Source organism: Pristiophorus japonicus, chromosome 14, assembly GCF_044704955.1.
Source record: "Pristiophorus japonicus isolate sPriJap1 chromosome 14, sPriJap1.hap1, whole genome shotgun sequence".
Taxonomy (NCBI): domain Eukaryota; kingdom Metazoa; phylum Chordata; class Chondrichthyes; family Pristiophoridae; genus Pristiophorus; species Pristiophorus japonicus.
In genome coordinates this window covers 124,717,062-124,738,567 of record NC_091990.1, presented here as the reverse complement: position 1 = coordinate 124,738,567, position 21,506 = coordinate 124,717,062, and positions in this window count along the sequence as shown.

The following is a 21,506-nucleotide window of genomic DNA, read 5'->3' as shown; positions in this document are numbered from 1 at the left end:
CGGCACTGAAAACCGTGCTGGACCTCTGCACATTCGCGCTAGAGTCTGCGCGCATGTGCAGTAGCTCCTGGCAGGCCATTTCTGCAAACGTGCGCTGCAGGCTGTGTGGGAGGGGCCGAAGCATGCTGTCCCTAGCCCTGGCCAAATGGGCTCCCTCATCGGCGGCCCGCTGCATTCCCTAAGGTAGGACTTCTATTTTTTATTTGTTATTTACTGATTAATTTTGGTGCTTTAGGTGCAGGATTCCTTCTATTTTTTTTAATTATTTATTAATTGCTCATTACTTTGGTCTTGGTGCTTTAGGGGCAGGATTCCTTCTGTTTTATTTAATTAATTAATTGCTTATTACTTTTTGTGCTTTGTTTGGTGCTTGGTGCTGCTTTAAATGTAGTTACTTGCGCCGCTCCTTAACTATAAGTAAGGTCTTTCTGTGCGGACAAAAGTGGACATATACGCTGCCCTAAGTTAGTTTAGTACAACTTTTTTCTGGCCAAATTGGCATAAATGGTGTAAGTGGCTGGGAACACCCCTTTTTGGAAAAAAAAACTGACCTAACAAAAAAACCTAACTAACTCATTTACACTGGCGCAAATTAAATGGCCATATTTGCAACTAAAAAGATACACCAGAAAAATCAAGTTACACCAAAAAAGACGGTGCAACTCATGGGGAAATTTGGGCCCTCTGTCTCTGCTGCGAGCGCAAGATGAAAATGTTGGAAGAAGCGTATCTTTAACAATGGGTGATGAATTGTGGAAGTGTAACGAACATTGTGTGTGTCTGTTTCTAGTCATTACTGCATCTGGATGGGTCAAGTTGTGAATAAAGCTAATGTCAATTGAAAAATAAACAGCAGGAATAAACAATCCACAATAAACATTTACATGGGGTGATACCGGAAATACAAGGGTATATATATCAGGAAAGGATGAACAGGCTGGGTCCCTTTTCTCTTGGGGGGGGGGGGGGGGGAAGAAGGCTGAGGGGTGACCTAATAGAGGTCTTTAAAATTATGGAAAGTTTTGATAGAGTGGATAGAGAGAGAGAATGTTTCCACTTGTGGGGAAGAACATAACTAGAGGTCATCAATATAAGATAGTCACCAAGAAATCCAATGGGGAATTCAGAAGAAACTTCTTTACCCAAAGAGTGGTGAGAATATGGAACTCGCTACCACAGGGAGGGATTGAAGCGAATAGTATAGATGCATTTAAGGGGAGGCTAGACAAACATATGAGGGAGAAGGGAATAGAGGGCTAAGTGGATAGATTTAGATGAGGAAAGACGGGAGGAGGCTCGAGTGGAGCATAAACGCCGGCATTGACTGGTAGGGCCGAATGGCCTGTTTCTCTACCGTATATCCTATGTAAGTTATATATTAAAACAATTTAGACAAGTAGAAATTTTTTTTAAAGGGGAAAACAACTTGCATTTATACTGTGCCTTTAAAGTAGTAAAATGTCCCAAGGTGCTTCACAGGAGTGATTATCAAACAAAATGTGACATCGAGCCGCATAAGGAGATATTAGGACAGGCAAGGTAGGTTTTAAGGAGCATCTTTAAAGGAGGTAGAGAGATGTAGGAGGGAATTCCAGAGCTTAGGAACACTGCTTTGGGGTCTGGGAGTCACACCAGATTATCCAGTCATCTGTGGAAAACTAGCTTTAATCTAATAGGATAATGGGATGAGCATCTCTATCTGCTAACTATAAAAACTGAAATTAATCTGTAGTCTCAGCCCAGTTGGCAGTATTGTCGTGCATAGCACAAATTTGCTTATAATCCAGCACTAATTGCCAGTATCACTCAGATAGAACATAGGATGGCAGGTGCAGATATGGCATCCGATTAGCCGTGACCTCACTGAATGGCAGAACAAGCTCGGGGGGTGCTAAATGGCCTACTCCTGACCCTATGTGCAGGGAAAAGCAATGTCACTGATGTAGGAGGTGCTCAATTCTGGCACTTGCAGCCAAAAGTAGCAAAAGCGTTCAGATCTCCAACACCAACGTCCTTCACTTTTATGACCAAAAGATATTTTTAAATATGTGGAAAACTGTTCCATGCCCCAGAATGAGCATCCCTTCACTTTGATGAACTCAAAATCTTTATTAACAGAGAGAAGAAAACCCCGCAGAGAATGGAGACAGCCTGGCTAGTTAACATAGGCCCCAGGAGGGAACGAGTTTCAATCCCCGGTCTGCGCTGAATCAATTGATCTCAGCTGGGGTTTGTTATAGGCTCGTTCCAGTTGGCATTAGGACCTGTGGGTTAGACAGGACAATGATAATCAACAATAATAATTTGCACTTGTATAGCGCCTTCAATAGAAGCAAACATCTCCAGTCGCTTTACAAATGTAAATAGACAAAGAATCATGGAGACAGAGACTGCAAGGGAGCTGATCAAAAGCCTGGACAAAAAAATGTGGGTTTTGAGAATGTTTTTAAGGGGAAGAGATTAGAGATTGAAGGTTTTAGAATGAGTTCCAGAGATCAACGTCAAGGTGGTTGAAGATTCTGCCATGGGGGAAAAACGAGAGGGTGCACCAAAGCTCAGAGCTAGAGGACTGAAGGGAGTGGGGGGATTATTAGGCTGGAGGAGGTTCCAGAGATATGATGGGGTAAACCCATAGAATCATAGAATAGTACAGCACAGGAGTCCATTCGGCCCATCGAGTCTGTGCCGGCTCTTTCGATGAGCAATCCAGTTGGTCCAACTCCCTGGTTGATTCCCCATATCCTGCAATTTTTTTCATCTTCAAGTATTTATCCAGTATGTTTTTGGAAACTACTATTGAATCGGTTTCCAGCACCCCATCAGGCAGTGCAGTCCAAATCCTAACTGTGGAGCTCCCCCTAGTGGACTACTGTGGTAATGCAACTACTGCTGATGTATATAATAAAAGCATCATGTGACAAGGTTACATGACAAGTTTCTGTAGAGCCATCTTGTGTAGTGTGCTTAGTGATGTCGTAAAGAAGGTGTTGAGGATAAGAAAATCAGTTTTCCAGTCGAAATTTTTGTCCGTGCATGTTCCAGCGAAACAATAGAGAGACTTTGTAAGGTTCTTTGTTTTGCAGCACAACTAAAAATCGAAGGTAAATTTCAAGCACACTGTTGGCATTGCTAGAGTCCAGATGGCCGCGCCTATAATAATAGGGTGCTTGCGTGAGTTCCATCATGACCAAGAGACTTTCGGAGCATATATGGAGCGACTAGAAATGTTTTTCACCGCAAATAGTATAATTGAAGTACCCAATGATGAAAACCATAACCGGGTGATGTTAGAAAGATAACGGGCTATTTTCCTAATTGAAGCAAGGCCCCGAGGTGTCTGATACCCTGAAAACTGTGCTTCTTCCATCAAGCCAAAGGACACGCCACTGACCGAGATTCTAACCAAGTTAGAACAGCACTGAGCATCTGGCAATTGCTGAAACATATTCCAATCGTTGGAATAAGAGATCAATTACCCGATTAAAGTATTAGTGAGTACATTGTAGCTTTAAAAAAGCTATCCATTCACTATCATTTCGGAAACGTTCAGGACCGAGCATTGTGTGACCACTTTGTGAGATGAAAAATTAAGCAATCAGAAGAAAGTTGTTGACAACCCCTAACTTGACTTTTGATTTAGCTTGTCAGACAGCTATGTCGATGGATATAGCCGACTAATACTCGAGAATTTCACGGCATTTCCAGTCATCAGACAACCAAGGTGAATTGGCTTCAGGTTAAAAGTAAAAGGCAGTTGGGCCCCAAGGCCTCAGCAACTGGCCAAGGTAACATAGAAACATAGAAAATAGGTGCAGGAGTAGGCCATTTGGCCCTTCAAACCTGCAGCACCATTCAATAAGATCATGGCTGATTATTACCTCAGTACCCCTTCCCTGCTTTCTCTCCATACCCCTTGATCCCTTTAGCTGTAAGGGCCATATCTAACTCCCTCTTGAATATATCCAACGAACTGGCATCAACAATTCTCTGCGGCAGAGAATTCTACAGGTTATCAACTCTCTGTACATTCAAGTCATGCTATCAATGCCTGGGACAACACATTGCTCAAAACTGTCCATATGTGAAGGCGGAGTGTTGCTTCTGCAAGAAATCTAGGCATCTTGCGAAGATATTCCAACTGAAAAGTAAAGCAACTTTCAATGCTAGAGGTAGAAAACAGCAGACACTAAATGGCACTGAAGAGAAGCAACAGGATGAAGAGGTTCTGGAGATACACATCATCTGGAGCACAAGGGTACCTAACAATGATTCGCAAAGTATCGTCATCCAAGATGTTACAGGAACCAGGATACCCATGGAAATCGACACTGGTGCATCTGTGAGCGTAGTACCGGAATCGCTATATCTCGACAAGCTGAGTGATTTTTCACTGGAGAAGTCGAAGATAGAGCTGCGAGGCTACTCTGGAGAGCCAATCCCTGTGGTAGGACGTATCACCGTACCTGTGAAATACAAGGATCAGTTTCAGAGCTTGCTCTCAGTAGTGGCAGGAGACAAGCCTGTCTTAATCGGTAGAAATTGGTTGGGATCACTGAAGCTGGGTTGGAATGAGATTTTTCATGTTGAAACGATATTTGCATCAAAGGATGATGTCATCAAGCAATATCCGAAGGTGTTCCCTTGAAACAGGCAGTCTGATCCAAGGTTTCAAGATGAGTGTCAGAGTACAGAAGGACGCTAGACCAGTTTACTGCAAGCTACATCCCGTACCATACGCACAGCCAATGTGGAATTGATTTGGAGGTGTAGACACTGTTTTATATATCTGTAAAAGCTTTTACTATCTGTTTTTATGTTTTGCGCAAGTTTACTTTCGTAATCTATCTTTCCTTTCTTTATTGCTTTCTTAGTCATTCTTTGCTGTCGTTTAAAATTTTCCCAATCTTCTAGTTTCCCACTAACCTTGGCCACCTTATACGCATTGGTTTTTAATTTGATAGTCTCCTTTATTTCCTTGGTTATCCACGGCTGGTTATCCCTTCTCTTACCGCTCTTCTTTTTCACTGGAATATATTTTTGTTGAACACTATGAAAGAGCTTAAAAGTCCTCCACTGTTCCTCAATTGTGCCACTGTTTAGTCTGTGTTTCCAGCCTACTTTAGCCAACTCTGCCCTCATCCCACTGTAGTCCCCTTTGTTTAAGTATAGTATGCTCCCAGAACGTCCCAAAGCGCTTTACAGAAAATGGAGTACTTTTGAAGTGTAGTCACTGTTGTAATTTTGGAAATGTGGCAGCCAATTTGCATACATACAAGGTATGTTGTCGAGCTACAGTACGCGGGTTACGCTTGCATCTGCGTACATTCAGAGACTGAACTCCAAGTCATTGTCAACATTTTCACTGAGGCATACGAAAGCATAGGCCTTACACTAAACATCCGTAAGATAAAGGTCCTCCACCAACCTGACCCCGCCACACAGCACTGCCCCCCAAGATCAAGATCCACAGCTCGCCCCTGGACAACGTGAATCACTTTCCATACCTCGGGAACCTATTATCAGCAAGGGCAGACATCGACGACAAGGTTCAACACCGTCTCCAGTGCGCCAGCGCAGCCTTTGGCTGCCTGAGGAAGAGAGTGTTCGATGATCAGGCTCTCAAATCTGGCACCAAGCTCATGGTCTATAGGGCTGCAGTGATACCCGCCCTCCTGTATGGCGCAGAGACATAGACCATATACAGTAGACACCTCAAATTGCTGGAGAAATACCACCAACGATGTCTTTGCAAGATCGTGCAAATCCCCTGGGAGGACAGACGCACCAACGTTAGCGTCCTCGATCAGGCCAACATCCTCAGCATCGAAGCACTGACCACACTCGGCCAGCTCCGCTGGGTGGGCCACATTGTTCGCATGCCTGACACAAGACTCCCAAAGCAAGCGTTCCAGTCGGAACTCCTACACGGCAAGCGAGCTCAAGGTGGGCAGAGGAAACGTTTCAAGGACACCCTCAACGCCTCCTTGATAAAATGCAACATCCCCACCAACACCTGGGAGTCCCTGGCCAAAGACTGCCATAAGTGGAGGAAGGGCATCCAGGAGGGCGCTGAGCACCTCGAGTCTCATCGCCGAGAGCATGCAGAAAGCAAACGCAGGCAGCGTGCAGCAAACAAGACTCCCCACCCACCCTTTCCTTCAACCACTGTCTGTCCCACCTGTGACAAAGACTGTAATTCCTGTATTGGACTGTTCAGTTACCTGAGAACTCACTTTTAGAGCGGCTACCTATGATGATGATGATGATGATACAAGCTCCCACAAACAGCAAAATCACCTGTTTTTAGGTGTTGGTTGAAGGATAAATATCATCTCGGACTTTGAGGAGAACTGCCCTGCTGTCCACCTGAGAGAGCAGATGTGGCTTCGGTTTAATACCATCATCCGAAAAATTACTCCTCCAACAGTGCAGCACTCCCTCAGCACTGCACTGGAGTGTCAGCCTAGATTTTTGGGCTCAAGTCCCAAAAATGAGTGGGACTTGACACCCATTAGCTTCTGACTCATAAAGGCGAGAGTGCTACCCACAGAGCCACAGCTGGCACAGTATTAAAGGAACAAGACATGAAATAGACTCTGGTTTAAAAAAAGAATGGATCTGCAAGGCATGTCATTTAAAATGTAGTTTGAAAATTGTGAATGTGCTAAAAATAAAACCGATGGATAATAACTACACTTTTTGATTTGAGCCTGTAATTCATTCATGCATGTATCAATTTCGAACTCTTAGTTCTGATGCCACTCCTGGTTCACATCCCATGCAACAACCCACCACGTATCCTATTCATAATTAAGCATCAAAGCTAGTACTTTTGAAGGCAGCGCACATGATCAGATTTAAAGTTGGAAAACTGAAGCAAATTCAATGGCCCAGAAATTGAAGTCGGAGGCTTCTCCGGTCTTCCAAAAGGTAGTAAACGCCATTATGTCGGAGCATTATATTCATGGTAAATCTAATACATTTATTTGCAAGTAAGATTAATTGCATAAAAGAATTATGGTAAGTTATTGATTGTGCAAGTGCTTAAAAAATAATTAAGGTGGCATCAGTCCACAAGGGATTAAAATCTCCTTTTCCAGAATATATACCTTGCACACTTCTATGTGACTTTTGGATGATATGATTAAAGACCTTCAGAATCGTTAGTTAGATGTAGCTGGTATGAAATTTCCACCAACTGCAGCTGTCTGAGATTGAACTGAAGTTGGAGGCATAAGACATCTCTATTATATGTTCCAACCCAAAGAACCATCAATCAATCAAGTTCAATGAAATACCCTGCGCAGAGAATCTGACCTGAAAAATTTCTATGAATTTACCTGGTGGTCCCGGAGGTTCGGAGACTTGTGGTCCCAGAGGTTCGGAGACTTGTGGTCCTGGGCCTCTACGCGAAGGCCTGCGTAAAGATCCACGTATCTCGGGGACTTGGGCACTTCCCATGCGTCCCTGGGATCAGCTGGGCCGGCCCAACCAATCATAGTAGGGGGATTTCCATTCATACTTGTGGTGAGTTCCGTATGTACACAATTACCATAAGTATGAATGGGAATACCGCCCAAAACACACAAACACTTAAAATAATTTTTTTCCAATCACATATTTAAAATTAATCAAAATGGAATTTAATTAATTATTCAAAACAATTTTAATTTAAATATTTTTTACATCATTTAAAAGGTCTAAAATAAACTTACCTTATTTAACAGGATTTTAAATGTTTAAATTATTGGAAAAAAAATATTTTTCTGGTCCTTTTAACAGTTTTGCGCTGATAAGAGCACCTATGGCTGCTTTTATCAATCATAAGAATTTCACAGGCATTTGCTGGGCAGAAGTTGGACAAACAGCGCAACTCGTCGTCCGCAGAGGCCTTTACTTTCGGATGTGTGCGATCTGTTAAGAGGATTCTTTGACAGATCGCAAGTTCCGGGTTTCGGCGCATGCGCAATGCATGTCTAAACCCAGAACTTGTGGGGCCACTACAGGCGCATGCGCACCTCATACACGCCCATAGGGGCCGCAAATTCAGGGCCAATGATTTTAAGTGCTGAAGTACCATCTTATTTCAACCGTTTCAAAAGTTGTAAACGCAATATAAAAATTAATCAGCTTTCTGGAATATAAAAGGCGAGGCCACCTTACAGTTTGAAACAACCTTGTCAACCAATCAGTTCGCAGTGTTTACATAGGTCTGAGAAAATTAATAATTAAGCCTGGTAGTACAGTAACACCCATTGATTATCTGCAAAGTATAATAACATGTTCAAATGTTGGTTCACTGAGCATTATCTTGTCACTGTTAATTTGGCCCGGCTTTTAAATTAACGGTATGCAGTGCAGAGTAAGCATAAAGACTGTGTTTAGCACTGTCAGTAAATTAGCATACACTTCCATTACAAATGTCTAAAATTTCTACATTTCTATTGCTGTTTTATCTCACGTGCTTTCAACACAGTTCAATAATGTACTCACATGCATATCTCCCTTTCCATAAGACTTTATAATCATTCTTGTCATATTTATCAATATGTATGAGTAGAATTAATTTTAAAATAATAATTTTGCCTCTGGTCATAACAGGTTAAATGTATTCACGTACCCAATGTGAGAGATCATTTATTTAGTTACATTTTGTTAAATGATGTTCCTAATTATTAATACAATCAAGTACATACTGCCTATATAATGTGTATGTTTATGTATGTTCTCCACATGTAGGTTATACAAGACACTCTAGATTCAGGGCATGTACCCTCAGAAGGTGATAACTATAAACGTTTATATTTTATTACTGTGTCAAGATGTTCTGCAAAGCTGTAAAGAGATGGGTGTCAAACCAGATAGCAAGAGATGTTATGGGATGACCTAAACCGTAGTCGATGTTGAAAGAGGCTGAGGTGTGCTGTCATCAATGGTGGGACAAAGGATTGAGACCAGGTTCCACAAAGACCAAGAGGAAGGAGGAATTCAGCAATACGTGGCTGGAGGGGATTGCAGAGACAAGATGGCAGATTCTCCTTTCCTGCTGTATCTCCAGTGGGCAAGGGCAGAACATGGGGCAAGGGACGCCTTCTGTCAACTCCCTGCGGCTCGCTGGAGCTTCCAGGTGGCCATCGAATGTGGGCAAACATATTCCAATGATATGTCAATGACGGATATATTTCCCATTATTAACTCCATAGCAACACTGGACCCCCTTTAAAATTGTACCATTTAGTTTATATTGCCTCCCCTTAATCTTGCTTCCAAAATGCATCACTTCACACTAACCCTGTATTCAATTTCATCTGCTATGTGTCTGCCCATTTCACCAGTCTGGCTACAATCTATTGTGCTCTGCTACTGTGCTCTTCACTGTTTACTACATTTCTACAAGTTTAGTGTCAGCTTGCACAGTTCCTTTTGAAGTAAAAACATTTTGCAAGGTGCTTTACAGAGGTGTGAGCTAACCAACGAAGGAGAGATTGGGAGGTGTTACCAAAAGCTTGGTCAAAAGAGGTAGGATTCAAGGAGAATTTTAAAAGAGGAGAGAAAATTGGAGGGGTTTAGGGAGTGAATTCCAAATTGTGGGGCATAGGCAGTTAAAGGCAGGATTGTCAGTCTTGGGGCAAAGAGGCAGGAAGTACAACACTCCTGAGTCAAAGAATGGAGAGTTCGGGGAGACCCGAGGAGGTTACAGAGGGGTAAATTCATGGAGGGATTTGAAGACAAGGACAGAAATTTTAAATTTGAGGCCTTAGGAGACTAATGTACAGCAGCAAAAGAAAGAAAAGAAAGACTTGGATTTATATGGCGCCTTTCACGACCACCGGATGTTTACAGCCAATGAAGTACTTTAGGAGTGTAGTCACTGTTGTAATGTAGGAAATGTGGCAGCCAATTTGTGCATAGGCGAACTCCCACAAACTGCAATGTGATAATGACCAGATAATCGGTTTTTTTTGTTACGTTGATTGAGGGATAAATATTGGCCAGGACATCGGGGATAACTCCCCTGCTCTTCAAGGATGGGATTGATGGGCAAGTATGACTTGGAGTGGGATAGGATACAGGCAGATGTCTTCACAAAAGAGAGGGGCGATGCAGGCATTGCTATCGGGGAGGAGGAGTGTGAAATATTAGATGAAGTAAACATAGTGAGAGAGGAGGAATTAAGGGGTTTAGCAGCTTTGAAAGTGGCTCAGTCCTCAGGCCCAAATGAAATATATCCCAGGCTGTTAAGTGAAGCAAAAGTGTAAATGGCAGAGGCTCTGACCATCATTTTCCAATCCTCTTTGGCTTCAGGACTGGAGGACTGCTAATGTGGTATCTTTGTTTAAGAAGGGAGAAAGGGATAGATCAAGTAATTAAAGGCCAGTCAGTCTAACTTCGGTGGTGGGAAAATTATTGGAAAAAGTTCTGAAGGACAGGATAAATCTTCATTTAGAAAGATATGGATTAATCAAGGATAGTCAGCATGGATTTGTTACGGGAAGGTCGTGTCTGACTATCTTGATTCAATTTTTTGAGGAAGTAACAAGGAGTGTCAATGAGGATAGTACGTTTGATGTAGTGTATACAGATTTTAGCAAGGCTTTTGATAAGGTTCCACATGGCTGACTGATCACAAAAGTAAAAGCCCATGGGATTCAGGGCAAAGTGGCAAGTTGGATCCAAAATTGGCTCTAAAGGCAGGACGCAGAGGATAATGGTTGATGGGTGTTTTTGTGACTGACAGACTGTTTCCAGTGGGGTTCTGCAGGGCTCAGTACTAGGTCCCTTGCTTTTGTGGCGTACATCATTGATTTAGACTTGAATATAGGGGGTATGATTAAAAAGTTTGCAGATGATACTAAAATCGGCAGGGTGATTGATAATGAAGAAGAAAGCTGTAGACTGTAGGAAGATATCAATCAACTGGTCAGGTGGGCAGAACAGTGGCAAATGGAATTCAATCTGGAGAAGTGTGAGGTAATGCATCTGGGGAGGGCTATCAAGGCAAGGGAATACACATTAAATGGTAGGACACTGAGAAGTGTAGAGGAACAAAGGGACCTTGGAGTGCAGGAACAAAGGGACCTTGGAGTGCAGGTCCACAGATCCCTGAAGGCCAGCTAGATAAGGTGGTTAAGAAGGCATACGGAATGCTTGCCTTTATTAGCCAAGGTATAGAATACAGGAGCAGGGGGGTTATATTTGAACTGTATAAAATACTAGTTAGGCCACAGCTAGAGTACTGCGTGCAGTTTTGGTCACTGCATTACAGGAAGGATGTGATTGCACTGGAGAGGGTACAGAGGAGATTTATGAGGATGTTGCCGGGAGTGGAGAATCTTAGTAATGAGGACAGATTGGATAGGGGCTGGGTTTGTTTTCCTTGGAACAAGAGGAGGCTGAGGGGAGACCTCATTGAGGTATATATAATTATGAGAGGCCTCGTTATAGTGGACAGAAAGGGTCTAATTCACTTAACAGTGGGGTCAACTACCAGAGGGCATAAATTTAAAGTAAATTTAAAGGTTTAGAAGGGATTTGAGGGGAAATCTTTTTCACCCAGAGGGTGGTGGGGGTCTGGAATTCACTGCCTGAAATGGTAATAGAGGCAGAAACCCTCATCACCTTTAAAAAATACTTGGATGTGTAATTAAAGTGCTGTAACCTGCAGGGCTATGGACCTAGAGCTGGAAAGTGGGATTAGGCTGGATAGTTTCTTGTTGGCCGGCATGGACACGGTGTGCCAAAATGGCCACCTTCCGTGCTGTAAATTTCTGATTCTAACAGAGATTTTGATGAGCAGAGGTTTATGGAGAATGGGAGGCCAGCTCAGAGAGCAGCGGAGTAATCGAGTTTGGGGGTGGCAAAGGCAGTGGTGATGGTCCCAGCAGCCGACAGGCTGAGGTCAAGGTGGAGGTGGAGGTGGCGGCGGTTGAGAGTACAGAGATGCTGGTAGGCAGTCTTGGTGATATGGGGTCGGAAATTCAGCTCTGAGTCAAACAGGATGCTCAGGTTGTGAACAATCCGGTTCAGCCTGAGCAAGTGGCTAGGAAGGAGGATGGAGTCAGCAGCGAACAAGCGGAGGTTGTGGCGGGACCGGCGGGCGATCACTTTGATCATGGCGATATTTAGTTGGAGGAAGTTAAGGCTCATCTAATGCTGAAAGTTGAACAAGCAGTCTGACAGCATAGCTACATTCTACAAAGTATTTTGCGGTATTGGGTCTGACAGACAGTTTGAATTAAATCCTAATTTCTTTTTACACTGTAAGCCATCCAGATCAGATTTTGATTGAAAGGCTTTTATCCGGGCCCAGCATCGTACTACATCCGCTATTTCTAAATTAATTTATCATGGGCTGGTTTCAGGGGGTGTCATTTTCCTTCATGGCCTTTAGGAATCTAAACTTATGATGCTGACATCATTCAATACGGGGAAAATCGTACAATGTAACAGACTGTGACAGAACACGATCCCTCTCAATGTTACCTTGTCCTCTCTGAAGGAAGATCAAAATGTTTATAGGAACTTGGAGCATGAACTTTGAGTTGACTCAGCACTGGACGTTATCAGATACGCATCAGGAAAAGCTGCTGGTGATTAACAGCAGTTTGGGAGCATTTACAGCTGAACTTTATAAGCCAGCATGCAAGCAACTTCCTTAGCTGTCTTAAAATAAACACTCTGCTTCAAATTTCACTTGTTCTCGTAACATTCATCTTTAGCTACAGAACAACAGTGTCTACACCTCCAAATCAATTCCACATTGGTTGTGAAGCGTTTTGGAACATCCTGAGGATGTGGAAAGTACTATTTAAATCCTTTACAACAGTGACTGCACTTCAAAAGTACTTCACTGGCTGTAAAGCGCTTTGTGACATCCGGTGGTCGTGAAAGGCACTATATAAATGCAAGTCTTTCTTTTTTTTTCTTTCTTTACATAGAATTGACAGGCCATTCGGCCCAACTGGTCCATGCCGGTGTTTACGCTCCACACGGGCCTCCGCCCACCTCTTGTCATCGAACTCTATCAGCACATCCTTCTGTTCCTTTCTCCCACATGTGTTTATCCAACCTCTCCTCAAAGGCATCTTCTTCCTCTTTTTGCTCACCACAATATTTGTAGGTGCCTCCGCTGCACTCCCAGTTGCTCCTAAATGCTGCATTAGTTGTAGGATCGCCAGAGGCTCACTGCCCAGCAACTAGGTGTGTCCTGCCATAAAAACAGAAAATGCTGGAAATCTTAGCAGGTCAGGCAGCATCTTGGAGAGAAACAGAGTTAATGTTTCAGGTCAATGATCCTTCGTCAGGACTGGCAAATGTTCGCAATATACAGATTATTAAGGAGCACTGAAAGGGGGGGGAGGGAAGAAAAGAATAAAAGGGAAGGTCTGTGATAGGGTGGAAGCCAGGAGAGATTAGAGAGACAAAAGGGATGAAATGGTAATGGCAGAAGTTACAAAAAGGTTAGTCTAGATATGGTGTGAATGGCGGAATAATTAGCAGTTGCCAGGAGAGACGGAAAGAAAAAATACATAAGATCGGAGTGGGGGGGGAGGGGAGGGTGTTAAAAAATGGAAGAAAGAGAACAAAATATGGGCAGTGGTTATGGTCTGAAATTGTTGAACTATATGTTGAGTTCAGAGGCTGTAAAGTTCCGAAACGAAAGATGAGGTGCTGTTCCTCGAGCTAGTGTTGAGCTTCATTGGAACAGTGTAAGAGGCCGAGGACGGAGATGTCGGAGTGGGAGTGGAGTGGAGAATTAAAGTGACAGGCAACTGGAAGCTCGGGGTCACACTTAAGGACTGAACAGAGGTGTTCCGCAAAACGGTCACCCAATCTATGCTTGCTCTCCCCAATTTTGAGGAGGCCACATTGTGAGCAGCGAATACAGTATACTAAGTTGAAAGAAGTACAAGTAAATCGCTGTTTCGCCTGGAAGAAGTATTTCGGGCCCTGGAAAGGGGGAATAGGAGGTAAAAGAGCAGGTGTTGCAAGGGAAGGTGCCATACTAACTGGAGGGGGTGCTGGGGGTTTTAGTGTCCCTGCACCTTACTACAAACTCATACGCGGCATGGATATATCAGACATGGTCACTCTGTGACCTTCACCTTTATTGCCAGGACCAATGAGTGCTGACCCTGGGTGGGACCTCCCCTTTTATACCTGGAAACCCAAGTGAGGAGTGTTTCCCGCAAGTTCACCCCCTGTGGTCAGGGTGTGCATTTCTATGGTACAGGTACAGTGTACATGAGTTACAGTTACATGACTATGTCATTGCAAGATGGTTAAATACATGACATCACCTTCCCCCTTAAGTCTTTTTGTTTCAGAGGTTAAGTCTGTCAGGTGGTCGATGCTCTCTCGTGGAGCGCCGCAGTTGTGGCTCTGGTGGCTGAGCCTCGGCACGCGTCTCTGTCACTTGAGGTGATTCCGGCCTGTCCGGGCTGGCCGCAGGGACTGTGCATGCTGAGGGCTGTCTTTGTTGCTCGTCCGCTGGCAGTGGTGTGGGTGCCATCTCATGCTCTTCTTCAGGTTTCTCCGTGTCTATGCTGAACCTTTTCTTTACTTGGTCCAAGTGTTTGCGGCACATCTGCCCATTGTTTAGTCGGACCACCATGACTCTATTTCCTTCTTTGCCAATTACGGTGCCCTCAAGCCACTTGGGTCCCAAAGCATGGTTAAGAACAAATACCAGGTCATCTATTTCTATACACCTCCCCCTTGAGTTTCAATCATGGAGCTCGGTTTGGGACTGGCCTCAACAATGTCTGCCAGGGCTGGGTGAATGAGGGACAGCCGCATCTTGAGCGTGCGTTTCATGAGGAGTTCCGCTGGCGGGACTCCCGTGAGCGAGTGCGGGCAGGACCTTTAGGCCAGCAGGAGGCACGATAGGCGGTATTGAAGGGAGGGTCCTTGGATGCGTAGCATGCCCTGTTTTATGACTTGGACCGTCCGTTCCGCCTGGCCATTGGAAACCGGCTTGAACGGCGCTGTCCGGACGTGCTTGATACCATTGCCTGACATAAACTCCTGGAATTCATGGCTGGTGAAACACGGGCCATTGTCGCTGACCAGGATGTCCGGCAAGCCATGGGTCGCGAAAACCGTATGCAGACTCTCCACGGTAATGGATGTCGTGCACGAGTTCAATATGATGCACTCGATCCACTTCGAGTATGCATCGACAACGATCAGGAACATTTTCCCCATGAACGGGCCCGGATAGTCTACGTGAATACGTGACCATGGTCTGGTGGACCAGGGCCACGGGCTGAGTGGGGCCTCCCTGGGGGCATTGCCCAGCTGGGCACACGTCGTGCACCTGCGAACCCAGTATTCCAGGTCTGAGTCAATCCCCGGCCACCATACACGTGACCGGGCAATGGCCTTCATTAACACGATGCCAGGGTGCTCGCTGTGGAGTTCCCTGATGAAAGCTTCTCTTCCTTTCTGGGGCATGACCACCCGGCTGCTCCATAGCAGGCAGTCGACTTGGATGGAGAGCTCATCCATCCGTCTCTGAAACGGCCTGACTTCCTCGGGGCGCGCCCTGTGTGCGGGCGCCCAATCCCTAGTCAGGACATATTTCTTTATCATGGATAGGAGGGGTTCCCTGTTGGTCCAGAGTTTGATCTGGCGGGCAGTGTCAAAAGCCTCAACAGTCATGACCATCTCGCCGCTCTGCTCCGACGCCCCCTTGGCCGTGGCCAGTGGGAGGCTGCTGAGCGCGTCAGCGCAATTTTCAGTGCCTGGCCAGTGCCATATGGTGTAGTCATATGCAGCCAGCGTGAGGGCCCAGCGCTGTATGCGAGCTGACGCATTGGCTTGTGGTCCGTCTCTAGCTCGAACTGTCTACCAAAAAGGTACTGGTACATCTTTTTCACACCGTAAACACATGTGAATGCTTCCTTCTCGACCACGCTGTATCCACGCTCTGCCTGGGAGAGCGACCTGGAGGCGTAAGCCACCGGTTGGAGTCGGCCGTCATCGTTACCCTGCTACAATACAACCCCGTAGGATGACGCATCGCATGTTAAAACCAGTTTTTTACAAGGGTCATACAAAGTCAACAGTTTGTTGGAACACAGCAGGTTCCTCACCTTATTGAAAGCCTGTTCTTGACAGTCCCCCAAAAACCATTCACAATCTTTACGCAGGAGAATGTGTAACGGCTCCAACAATGTGCTTAAGTTCGGCAGAAAGTTCCCAAAATAGTTCAAAAGTCCCAGGATTGATCGCAACTCTGACGTGTTGCCGGGCCTGGGCGCCTGGCGGATCGCCTCCGTTTTTGATTCAGTGGGCTGGATCCCGTATGCAGCAACCCTCCTGCCCAAAAACCCGACCTCTGGGGCCAAAAACACACACTTGGCCTTTTTCAGCCGCAAGCCTACCCGATCCAATCGGCGTAGCACCTCCTCCAGGTTGTGGAGATGTTCCTCGGTGTCTCGACCCATTATGAGAATGTCGTCTTGGAATATGACCATTCTAGGAATGGATTTGAGCAAGCTTTCCATGTTTCTCTGAAAGACGGCTGCTGCCAAACGAATGCCAAACGGACACCTGTTGTAGGCAAATAATCCTTTGTGTGTCGTGATGGTGCTCAGAAGCTTGGATTCTTCAGCCAGTCCCTGAGTCATGTAGGCCGAAGTGAGGTCCAGCTTCGTGAATAGCTTGCCACCTGCCAGCGTGGCAAAAAGATCCTCCGCTCTCGGAAGCGGGTATTGGTCTTGCAGCGATACTCAGTTGATGGTGGCTTTGTAGTCGCCACAAATCCGAACCGAGCCATCTGCTTTGAGGACGGGAATGATGGGACTTGCCCAGTCGCTGAATTCAACGGCCAAAATTATGCCCTCTCTGAGCAGCCTGTCCAGTTCACATTCAATTTTTTCACGCATCACATACGGCACCGCTCTGGCTTAGTGGTTCACTGGTCTGGCATCCGGAGTGATGGGTATCACTACTTTATAGTGTCCTTGAACGTTCCGACACCAGGTTGAAACAGTGATCCGAATTTTTGCAGGACCTGTGAGCATGAACTTCACTCCATGGATGAAATGGCATGCACATCCCCCCATTTCCAATTCATCTCAGCAAGCCAACTCCTTCCCAAAAGCGCAGGGCCATTTCCCGGAACGATCCAGAGTGGCAGCCGGTTCTGTAATCCATTATGTGTTACCACCAAGTTTGCACTGCCCAGAACTGGGATGATCTCTTTGGTGTACGTCCGTAGCTGCGTCTCAATGCATTCCAGTTTGGGCCTGCTAGCTCTGTGTGGCCATAGTCTCTCAAATTGCTGGGCGCTCATGAGTGACTGGCTAGCTCCCATATCCAGCTCCATGTGCACCATGATGCCATTCAGTAAGACTTGCATCATCATAGTTGTATGAGCTGTGGACGTCAGCCACATGAACCCGCTGAACTTCAGCATCTATGGCTTTACCCCAGGCCTCATCCTGCATTGCAGACCCCCTCGTCTACCTCTGTCTGCCAGATTAGCCTCGCTACTGCCATTTTGCACATCCTGGCCAAGTATTACTGACATTACAAATCCTACAGGTATATTGCTGGAACCTGCAGCTTCTCACAGTATGTCTACCCCCGCATCTCCAGCATGAGCTGAGATTGAGATTGCTGTTAACAAAAGGACTATTACCAGGCATTCCTCTCTAATTGCCCATTTGGCTGTTTCTAAGCACTCTGATGGTGGGTGTTAATGGTCCCATCGTGGGACGCATTGTTCCTCGAGATGGCGTGAATTGCCGATCCCCTTTCCATTGTCCTTGTTGCAGGCCCACCCTAGAGCCTGTTGCTGCCTGGGCGGTTTCAAAATGCCCTTGCCTGTCTGCGGGGTCCCGAGCCGCGTTCACCATGTTAACTTCCTGGTCCGTCGCCATGTTTGGACCAGGGCTGCATGCGTAAATTAGCTTGGTCTCCTCTTCCCCTGCCATAAAGGTCTGAGCTATCAATGCCGACCCTTCTAAAGTCAAGTCCTTAGTCTTTATGAGCTTCCTGAAAATGCCGGCATGATTAATGCCCTCGATGAAAAAGTTCCTTAACATCTCCCCCCTGCAGGCATCGGAGAACTTACAGAGACTGGCCAAGCGCCGCAGTTCCGCCACGAAGTCCGAGACGTTTCGTCCCTACCGACGCCAGTGAAAGTAGAACCGGTGCCGGGCCATGTGTACGCTACTCGCCGGTTTGAGATGCTCACTGATGCTGGCTGAGCTCTTCAAAGGACTTGTCCGCTGGCTTTTGGGGTGCGAGCAGGTCTTTCATCAGCGCATACGTCTGTGGTCCGCAGCTGGTCAGTAGATGCGCCCTCCGCTTGTCAGCCACTGTCCCTTCCAGCCAGTCCTTTGTGACAAAGCTCTGCTGGAGTCTTTCCACGAAGTCGTCCCAATCCTCACCCACACAGTAACGTTCGTCTTTGTCACCGGTGGCCATCCTCGTGGTTCGGTGATTCCCGTTTCTCGTCGCCAAATGTAGTGTCCCTGCACCTTACTACAAACTCACACGAGACATGGATATAGAAACATAGAAACATAGAAACATAGAAAATAGGTGCAGGAGTAGGCCATTCGGCCCTTCTAGCCTGCACCGCCATTCAATGAGTTCATGGCTGAACATTCAACTTCAGTACCCCATTCCTGCTTTCTCGCCATACCCCTTGATCCCCCTAGTAGTAAGGACCTCATCTAACTCCTTTTTGAATATATTTAGTGAATTAGCCTCAACAACTTTCTGTGGTAGAGAATTCCACAGGTTCACCACTCTCTGGGTGAAGAAGTTCCTCCGCATCTCGGTCCTAAATGGCTTACCCCTTATCCTTAGACTGTGACCTCTGGTTCTGGACTTCCCCAACATTGGGAACATTCTTCCTGCATCTAACCTGTCTAACCCCGTCAGAATTTTAAATGTTTCTATGAGGTCCCCTCTCATTCTTCTGAACTCCAGTGAATACAAGCCCAGTTGATCCAGTCTTTCTTGATAGGTCAGTCCCGCCATCCCGGGAATCAGTCTGGTGAACCTTCGCTGCACTCCCTCAATAGCAAGAATGTCCTTCCTCAGGTTAGGAGACCAAAACTGTACACAATACTCCAGGTGTGGCCTCACCAATGCCCTGTACAACTGTAGCAACACCTCCCTGCCCCTGTACTCAAATCCCCTTGCTATGAAGGCCAACATGCCATTTGCTTTCTTAACCGCCTGCTGCACCTGCATGCCAACCTTCAATGACTGATGTACCATGACACCCAGGTCTCGTTGCACCTCCCCTTTTCCTAATCTGTCACCATTCAGATAATAGTCTGTCTCTCTGTTTTTACCACCAAAGTGGATAACCTCACATTTATCCACATTATACTTCATCTGCCATGCATTTGCCCACTCACCTAACCTATCCAAGTCGCTCTGCAGCCTCACAGCATCCTCCTAGCAGCTCACACTGCCACCCAACTTAGTGTCATCCGCAAATTTGGAGATACTACATTTAATCCCCTCATCTAAATCATTAATGTACAGTGTAAACAGCTGGGGCCCCAGCACAGAACCTTGCGGTACCCCACTAGTCACTGCCTGCCATTCTGAAAAGTACCCATTTAAACCTACTCTTTGCTTCCTGTCTGACAACCAGTTCTCAATCCATGTCAGTACACTGCCCCCAATCCCATGTGCTCTAACTTTGCACATCAATCTCTTGTGTGGGACCTTGTCGAACGCCTTCTGAAAATCCAAATATACCACATCAACTGGTTCTCCCTTATCCACTCTACTGGAAACATCCTCAAAAAATTCCAGAAGATTTGTCAAGCATGATTTCCCTTTCACAAATCCATGCTGACTTGGACCTATCATGTCACCTCTTTCCAAATGCACTGCTATGACATCCTTAATAATTGATTCCATCATTTTACCCACTACCGATGTCAGGCTGACCGGTCTATAATTCCCTGTTTTCTCTCTCCCTCCTTTTTTAAAAAGTGGGGTTACATTGGCTACCCTCCACTCCATAGGAACTGATCCAGAGTCAATGGAATGTTGGAAAATGACTGTCAACGCATCCACTATTTCCAAGGCCACCTCCTTAAGTACTCTGGGATGCAGTCCATCAGGCCCTGGGGATTTATCGGCCTTCAATCCCATCAATTTCCCCAACACAATTTCCCGGCTAATAAGGATTTCCCTCAGTTCCTCCTCCTTACTAGACCCCCCGACCCCTTTTATAACCGGAAGGTTGTTCGTGTCCTCCTTCGTGAATACCGAACCAAAGTACTTGTTCAATTGGTCTGCCATTTCTTTGTTCCCCGTTATGACTTCCCCTGATTCTGACTGCAGGGGACCTACGTTTGTCTTTACTAACCTTTTTCTCTTTACATATCTATAGAAACTTTTGCAATCCGTCTTAATGTTCCCTGCAAGCTTCTTCTCATACTCCATTTTCCCTGCCCTAATCAAACCCTTTGTCCTCCTCTGCTGAGTTCTAAATTTCTCCCAGTCCCCAGGTTCGCTGCTATTTCTGGCCAATTTGTATGCCACTTCCTTGGCTTTAATACTATCCCTGATTTCCCTTGATAGCCACGGTTGAGCCACCTTCCCTTTTTTATTTTTATGCCAGACAGGAATGTACAATTGTTGTAGTTCATCCATGCGGTCTCTAAATGTCTGCCATTGCCCATCCACAGTCAACCCCTTAAGTATCATTCGCCAATCCATCCCAGCCAATTCACGCCTCATACCTTCAAAGTTAGCCTTCTTTAAGTTCTGGACCATGGTCTCTGAATTAACTGTTTCATTCTCCATCCCAATGCAAATTCCACCATATTATGGTCACTCTTCCCCAAGGGGCCTCGCACAACGAGATTGCTAATTAATCCTCTCTCATTACATAACACCCAGTCTAAGATGGCCTCCCTCCCTAGTTGGTTCCTCGACATATTGGTCTAAAAAACCATCCCTTATGCACTCCAGAAAATCCTCCTCCACCGTATTGCTTCCAGTTTGGTTAGCCCAATCTATGTGCATATTAAAGTCATCCATTATACCTGCTGCACCTTTATTGCACACACCCCTAATTTCATGTTTGATGCCCTCCCCAACATCACTACTACTGTTTGGAGGTCTGTACACAACTCCCACTAACGTTTTTTGCCCTTTGGTGTTCTGCAGCTCTACCCATATAGATTCCACATCATCCAAGCTAATGTCCTTCCTAACTATTGCCTTAATCTCCTCCTTAACCAGCAATGCTACCCCACCTCCTTTTCCTTTTATTCTATCCTTCCTGAATGTTGAATACCCCTGGATGTTGAGTTCCCAGCCCTGATCATCCTGGAGCCACGTCTCCGTAATCCCAATCACATCATATTTGTTAACATCTATTTGCACAGTTAATTCATCCACCTTATTGCGGATACTCCTTGCATTAAGACACAAAGCCTTTAGGCTTGTTTTTTTAACACCCTCTGTCCTTTTAGAATTTTGCTGTACAATGGCCCTTTTTGTTCTTTGCC